The following is an 8,459-nucleotide window of genomic DNA, read 5'->3' as shown; positions in this document are numbered from 1 at the left end:
GATGAAACATGGAGATTACTCCACCACGCTGCATTTCATTGGACATACGCAGATAACCTCAAGATTTGGTTAAAACATGCAAACTAAGTAAATAGTACTCTGATTTGAACCCGCTATCGATATGATCTAAGTTATCCACTGGACCATATCTAAATTAACTGTTTGACAACGTGTTATTATATTAAGTATCGAGTACGTAAACCAATGATAATTTATTTAAAAATAAAACGTTTTCTAACACCGATAGTTTCGTGCGTTTAATTTTTTCAAGAATGTTAGGAGAGATGTGCATTATATAAATAATTCATAATACAAAACTAACAGTGAACTTTTTTTAATTTACTTTCTTTATCAGTGAAAAGTAATCGAGACGAACGTTACACATCAATTAAATTTAGAAAATATATAAATCAAATGTACAACATTTTGTGTGGAGAGTTTATTAGGAAAAAACATATCTTTTTTTATTTTACTGCAAGATTATCTTTTAAATATAGTAAATAATTTGACGTCCGTCTATGCTTCCTCCGTTGACAGATGTCGAGGGGACGCAATCTTATACTCCTATTAGTCATATATATACAAGTTATATAGTATATTTGGGATGGCCCAGTGGTTAGAACGTGTGCATCTTAAGCGATGATTGCGGGTTCAAACCCAGGCTAGCATCACTATATGTATATATGTGCTTAATTTGTGTTATAATTCATCTCGAGCTCGGCGGTGAAGGAAAACATCGTGAGGAAACTTGCATGTGTCTAATTTCATCGAAATTCTGCCACATGTGCATTCCACCAACTAGCATTGGAACAGCGTGGTGGAATATGTTCCAAGCCCTCTCCTTAATGGAAGAGGACGCCTTATCTCTGCAGTGGGAAATTTACAGGCTGTTACTTTACTTTACTATAGTATATTTGTCTGTTTATAAGTATGATTGTATTCACTTTTATTGCCTCACTGCTAGTTTGCGCGCGTTCTATTTGGCTATATTTATGATATAATCTGAGAAGTAAAGTAACTGTTTTATTGATGCCTTACACATTCATAACGTTACACAATAGTATATTAAATCGAGATACAGATATATTGTAAACTAGTTATCGGGCGCAGCTTTGCTCGCAGTTTTGGGGGGTTGGTAGTTCAAATTTAAAAATAAAATAAAAATTTGAAATAAAAAAAAATTTGTCAAATTCGGTTCATTAGTTTGGCAGTTAAGAGCTACAGACAGACATAACTACAAAGCTACTTTCACATTTATAATATTACTATAGATTATCAGAACGTACACATTATGATAAATTAATTTAGCAGCAGTTATCGCTGGAGCAGACACCGGTTGGAATAAAAAATTGATTAAGCGAACTTAATGAAAACACTCGAGCGCGCCGCGATCGAACCAGCCCCGACTCCCGAGTATTTCTCATGAAAGCCCAGCTCTGGGTATAAATTGAGCGGCGGCTCCGGAGCTCTTAAATGGAATTTACTTTGTTAAAATAAATTGAACAAGCTCATTGATCATTGGCCGGCGTCGACTTCGGTAAAACATTAATTATGTTATATTTGCCTCCGTTCATTATATATACATTCGTTTTGTTACATACAACAACAGCCTGTCAATTTCCCACCGCTGGCCCAATTTGTGAAGAAAGTTTGGAATGCGTATTGGTGGAATACACATGTCGCAGAATTTCTATGAAATTAGATACATGCAGGTTTCCTCGCGATGTTTTCATTGCAAATTATGCATATGAATATTCAGTGGTGCTTGCCTGGGTTTGAACCCGCAATCATCGGTTAAGATGCAGGCGTTCTAACCACTGGGCCTCGGCTCACAAAGACTTTTGTTAAATACTAGAATTCAATCATCAACAGATATAACACATGACTTCATCGTACTCGCATCGCGCCGACTGTATAGTAAGACACAACTTAGATGTAGCATCGGCAAATTATATACCGATAACTGCCGATTTATACAACCAATGGAAATAGCTCCCTATTGCGAAATTTGACGCTATTCGTCGCAATAGAGTCTCGCGTCACTGACGTGTCAAATTGACGAATATATTGGGTCATATGACATTACAAGTTATTACGTGTGTGTAAATATCATATTCACATAAGAAATAAATATTGATAAAAATCAAAAATCAAAATCAAAGTATACTTTATTCAAGTGGGCTTTTACAAGCACTTTTGAATCGTCATTTAACAATTAAGTGAAGCTACCATAATTTGACATAGCGTACTTAACTCGGAAGTGATCGGTTTTGCGAATTGTGCGTATGCTACATCTAAGTTGTGTCGTACTATACGTGAATATGATTAATGTTTTATCACGCGACGTACATTTCAGTCAATATTTATAATATCTAAATCTAAATCAAACCGAGTTTAATTTCGCCAGCGTCCGTTGAAAATGAACACAGACTAAAGTTATCTCTCAGACTATTTATTTATTTATTTAAACACTTTATTGTACACCACAAATTAAACAGATAAGTAAGAACACATAAAAAAAAAAAATAGATGGTACAACCGGCGGTCTTATCGCTTTAAAGCGATTTCTTCCAGACAACCGAGGTGATATGGAGTAGTAGCCAACAGAGAAATGGTAGGTGGTGTAAAATAGACTACATGCATAGATACAAATAATATAATACATAAATAAACTACTACATACATATAGCTAGGTACATAAATACATTTATACATACATATATACATAGAGTCATATATACAAATAACAAATGGTATCTAGTTGCCATTCAGTGTGAGAGTGTGAGGTAATAATTAATAACTTTAGTTTTAAATAATGTTAAAGAGGTTGCAGATTTGATATTAAGCGGGAGGGCATTCCACAATCGAGTAGCCTCAGCCGTAAAAGATTTTTTGGAAAAAATTGTTTTCTGCACAGGTGGATTTAAAAGTAAATTTTCAGATGAACGTAAGTTCATGTTGTGTCCGTCAATAACATTGCGAGACTTCAAAAATTTAAATTTTTCTTTCAAATAAATAGGTGAGTGAGGATTGAATAACATACAGTACAGAAGACAAACAATATGTAGATTCCGGCGAAAACGAATAGGTAACCACTTGAGCTGAGTACGAAATTCAGAGACATGGTCATATTTGCGTAAGCCAAATATGAACCGTATAGCTAGATTTTGAAGACGCTCAAGTTTATTTAATTGGTCCTCATTTAAATCTAGATAGACTACTTTGAATTGAGCAATAACTATCAAATATAATTTAACAACTACGCTGTGTATCTTAATAGTATGAGTTATATGTGTATATATATCACTTAAACACCAATTAAACGAAGAAAACCTCTTATATATAAATATGATCATATGTACCCAATTTATAAATATAGAAAGTGACTTTTGAGCTGGAATATCCTTTATCCAGTGGTAAGTGATAGTGATTGCGCCTGTGTTTTTAATTCATCTCGAGCCGAGCGGTGAAAGAACACATCACAAGTAAAACTGTATATGTCTACTTTCCCTGAAGCTCTAAACATGTGCCCACTCCGTAAGGGAGCAGATTGTTGATTTCACACTCAACACTCATCTTATGCTCCCAATCATAACCCAACAGTGGAACATATATTGATGTATGTATTTGACGACCTCCGTGATCGAGTAGTGTGTACTCCGGTTTTTATGGGTATGCCACTTTGAAGTCTCGGGTTCGATTCCCGGGCGATTCGATGTAGAAAAGTTCAGTAATTTTCTGTGTTGTCTTGGGTCTGGGTGTTTGTTGTACCGTCGTTACTTGTGATTTTCTACAACACATGTGCTTCAGCTACTTACATTGGAATCAGAATCATGTATTGCATACATTATATCATCATAGCAATATTTATTTATATACTAAAATATATGAGCGAATTCATGGCAAACTACTTAAGTATAACACGTAACTCGTACTACTACTATAGCATGTACCTACGAGCACCAAAAAACATTTTTAATGAAAATACTGTTTATCTCACGCACGCAGAATCCAATTAAAACCTTATGGTTATTAATTAAAACCTCATGATTTGCATGTGCAGAGTTACAAGTAATCATAGGTTCAATATACATATTTGACGACCTCCGTGGTCGAGTGGTGTGTACACCGGTTTTCATGGGTACGCCACTCTGAGGTCCCGGGTTCGATTCCCGGCCGAGTCGATGTAGATTACCATTAGTTTTCTATGTTGTCTTGGGTCTGGGTGTTTGTGGTACCGTCGTTACTTCTGATTTCCATAACACAAGTGCTTCAGCTACTTACATTGGGGATCAGAGTAATGTATGTGAACATCATATTTATTTATTATTATTATTTTATACATATAAGCCTCTTATGTCACTGTTAGATAAAACCTGAGTTACTAATACCAGTAGTAACTATCGAAAGCTCCATCATCAGATCGGTTCATAAGACGTTATAAAATTGACGATGCTGGTTCACACCCAGGCTATCATCACTAAATTTTCATTAGCAATTGAAATTGCTTTTATGATACCTGCATGTTTCTAATTCCAACAAAATACCACCGTATGAATCCAACAATTAAAAAAATATTAAGACTAACTTGCTTCACAACCCCGGCGAAGATCTGCCAATATACAGTCACTAAAAAAAATAACATACCTAAAACAGGCACGAGCGAGAATGTTATTAAATAAATAAAAAAAGAAGCGTTGCGTAGCAAGCTACAAAGTTTTTCGTTCAGGAGTGGAGGCCATTGTCTACTTAGAAGTCATTTACGGACTACGAGTATTACGTTACAAACATTTCACACATTGCTTGAAGCTTTTCAATATTGGAAATATAATAATGGAGAAGCTTTCTTGTTGTATTTTTAAAATTACCAACCAACAGCGCATCGGATTAGGTGCGCAGCCTCTCTCAGATAAGAACACGTTCTATAGATGCCCATTGAATATTACCGATTTATTCATTAAAACACTCCATAGTACATATTGAAATAAAAATAAATAATATATTCTGTATATAGTGAGTTGTGTGGCATTATTTGCTTAGATTATGGTAAGACAGACATGATGTTAAAATTAATTATTCGCGTTAATCCTGAGTTAAACAGCGAACGAATGATGCAATTATTACAAAAGAAACATTCAATACCGGTATCAACAATAAAAATACACAAACTTATGTAAAATTTAATATTTACTTCGTACACCGAATAGAGACATATTCATTACAAAAAGTTAAATTATAATAAAGGTACAAAATCAATTAATTGAAAGTTTTGAAAAACAAACTACAAATTTATTGTGTTAAACTAGGACACAAAATTTGTAATTGTTCAGTAAATAAAGTGTATGCTGGACAGCCACAGGTATAAGATAGAGGAGATAAATTTGAAGGGTTCTTCTCAGGTCAGGGTATTTCTTTTCCGAACCGGTGGTACTGTTTCAATTGACCATCAATAAGAAAGTGTAATACTTCTGTATTGAATAAAGTTATTTGAGTTTGAGTTTCAAGGGTTGGATGTATTTGTGGTAATAACACATACAATGTGACCGCAATATTGCTTAGTCAAACATTTCAAATTAAGCTATTATTATTTTACCCACAACGTAAAACGAAAAGAACTATTAGAAAGTTTACGGTCCAGCTTTAGCGTATAAATAAAAAAATATAGCCACGTCTAGACCGCTTCGAAGTTTACGTAGTTAGGCACTCCAACACGAAACATAAATTACAAAAGAAGAAGTCCACAACACCAACTTAAACCTTAACTTGACATCGACCGAACGCCTGACTTATCGACGGCTTTGAGTCCAGGATGATTTTATTCTTTGACACACACACTTTAATATATATTCGATTATTATAACTCAATAATTAACACATTTTTTTATCGACACTATGTACGCGAATAACTGATGAATTAATTAAAATCTCAAGTATACCTTGCGGATAGCGGATGCCAAATGTTGAAATTGTCACGAAAGTGATCAGCTCGGAGAGTGAGACGTTTATATTAGAAACACTTAAATAGATACAACTAATTTATTCTTAGAATACGTATATATTAACATACAATCGAATTGATACAAATGAATAGCTGTTTTTAAGAAAGTTATTAATAGTTTTTTTTTTTAAATTGTAACAGTAGGATGAAGTAGTCACCACTTTCCGGTGGCATAGTAATAAATATTAACCCTCGTTAATGCACCACCAACTTTAGTAACTAAGATGTTATGTCCCTTGTGCCTATAGTTATACTGGCTCACTAACTCTTCAAACCGGAACAAAACAAAACAATTTTATTACCTAGCAATGTTTAACGGTGGCAAATTTGACGAGTGAGATGGGCTTGCACAGAGTGACGTGTATAAAGTGTTTTAGATATGCATTTGGTAAGCTTTTACGACCGGCAGCTTTTCCGCCTGTTACTTTTCGAGACGTTCAGTGGATTAAATTGATCTCTGCCACCAAACAAAGTGAAGCTTTTACGTAAACGATTAATGGATGCGTTCTATTGTGCTCGGGTATTATAAAAACCTTCCGTCATGTAAGAGTCCCAGTCTAATGACATTATCAGTGCCCTGAGATGGGAATTTAGGTGAAAATGACAGGCGGCTGGGAAGACGGTATAGTAACGTCGTTATTGTCGAATGAGGATGTGGGAAATAAGGTTACAATATATATATTTTTGTACATTGTGTTTTTTAATTTGTATCTATTTATATAAGGACATCTTAATATACGTACATTTATTGTGTATGTTTGTAAATCAAATAACTTTTCCTAAATGAGTGGACTATTTTAATAATTTATTTTTGAGCGTTTGATGGGTTCCTGTATGGTTTAGATTGGATCGGTAAATGGCGCTGCAGCAAATATAAATCAGGTTGAGGATTTTGTAACAAAAAAAAATTATATTTTACATATAATTCGTATTTTAATTATACTCGCGTTTCACGTGGATAGCTAATAAAAATATATTTATGATGATGGATTGATGATAACAAATGATGGATTCCTCAAAAAAAAAACTTTCCCAAAATGAAGGTCTCTTTATGCACTTTAAGGGATAATTTCCGCTACTAAAACATATCTTATGTCATTCCCCGGGACTCAAACTATCTCCACATCAAAATTCATCTAAATCGATACAGCGATCCAAGCTTAAACACATAATATTAGTATATATCAATTATACGTTCAATAGGATTTACATTTTGAATTGCAACTAATATCAATATTAGTATTTCCATACAGAAATACATAATATATGAAATAAAACTAGTTATAACGGATTTGAAGGGTCTACCCGTGACCACGAACGCTGTAAAGTGCTCGAAACGTCGGGATGCCAAAAATAATTAATATACGCGATTCAAATCCGTTATAACTAGTTTTATTTCAATGTGTAATCGCGAAAATTTAAGACAACACAAAATATATGATTTGATATGACATGATTTTATTGTCTGTTCGTAACAATGGAGATCTCGTGAAAATACAGTAGAGACCAACTTATAAAACGAAATTGACACAAATACGTATTGCTCTTTGCGGTTCAACTTCGAACATTTCTTTTTTCCAAACAAAAGACGTTTTTAATCATCGCGACAAAAAAAATAACAAAGAATCTAATATAATACCAACATACAAGAAGAACCGTGAACCGATTTTTCCACCGCGAACGCTGGGAAACGGTGTATTTTACGCTAGCGTTTCTCGGTCGACACCCTTAGGGCCCAGTGGGCGGTAAATGGACGCTTCGACGTCTATAAATAAAACACTAACGATAATACACTGCTCTATTTAATTATTGCCTGTTGAAATCGGAAGAGCAACACTGTTTACATAATACACGGATTACGAATAAGGCTATTTATGTTATTTGGAACGAGCTACAACGGCGCACAATTCGCTCGGAGACTTCAATGTATCAGACTTGGGAATCAATTCGAAAACGCTTTGTTGTTGCTACGTGTGTTATACATGCTCCGTTGATTTCGTTTTAAAATATAGATAGTATAATATATCATCTGTATTATAAATGCGAAGCTCTGTTCGATTGTCTGTCTGTTGTTCAAACCAGTGAATTGAATTTGAATGAAATTAAATTTGGTATAAAGCAAGCTTGAACTCCAATATTACTTAGGCTGTTATTTATACGTACGTGACCCAGTGGTTAGAACGCGTGCATCTTAATCGATGATTACGGGTTCAAACCTAAGCAATCACCACTGAATATTCATGTGCTTAATTTGTGTTTATAATTCATCTCGCGCTCGGGGGTGAAGGAAAACATCATGAGGAAACCTGCATGTGTCTAATTTCATAGAAATTCTACCTTATGTGTATTCCACCAACCTTTAAAGCTTTATTGTTCTGCTTTTCTAAATTCAAACAAAAAATACATTAAATTAATAGATAAAATTTACGCAAAAGGAGTCTTCAGACAACCTTTGAGAACT

Source organism: Vanessa cardui, chromosome 4 (genome assembly GCF_905220365.1).
Source record: "Vanessa cardui chromosome 4, ilVanCard2.1, whole genome shotgun sequence".
In the NCBI taxonomy this organism is placed as follows: domain Eukaryota; kingdom Metazoa; phylum Arthropoda; class Insecta; order Lepidoptera; family Nymphalidae; genus Vanessa; species Vanessa cardui.
This window is presented reverse-complemented; position numbering follows the sequence as displayed.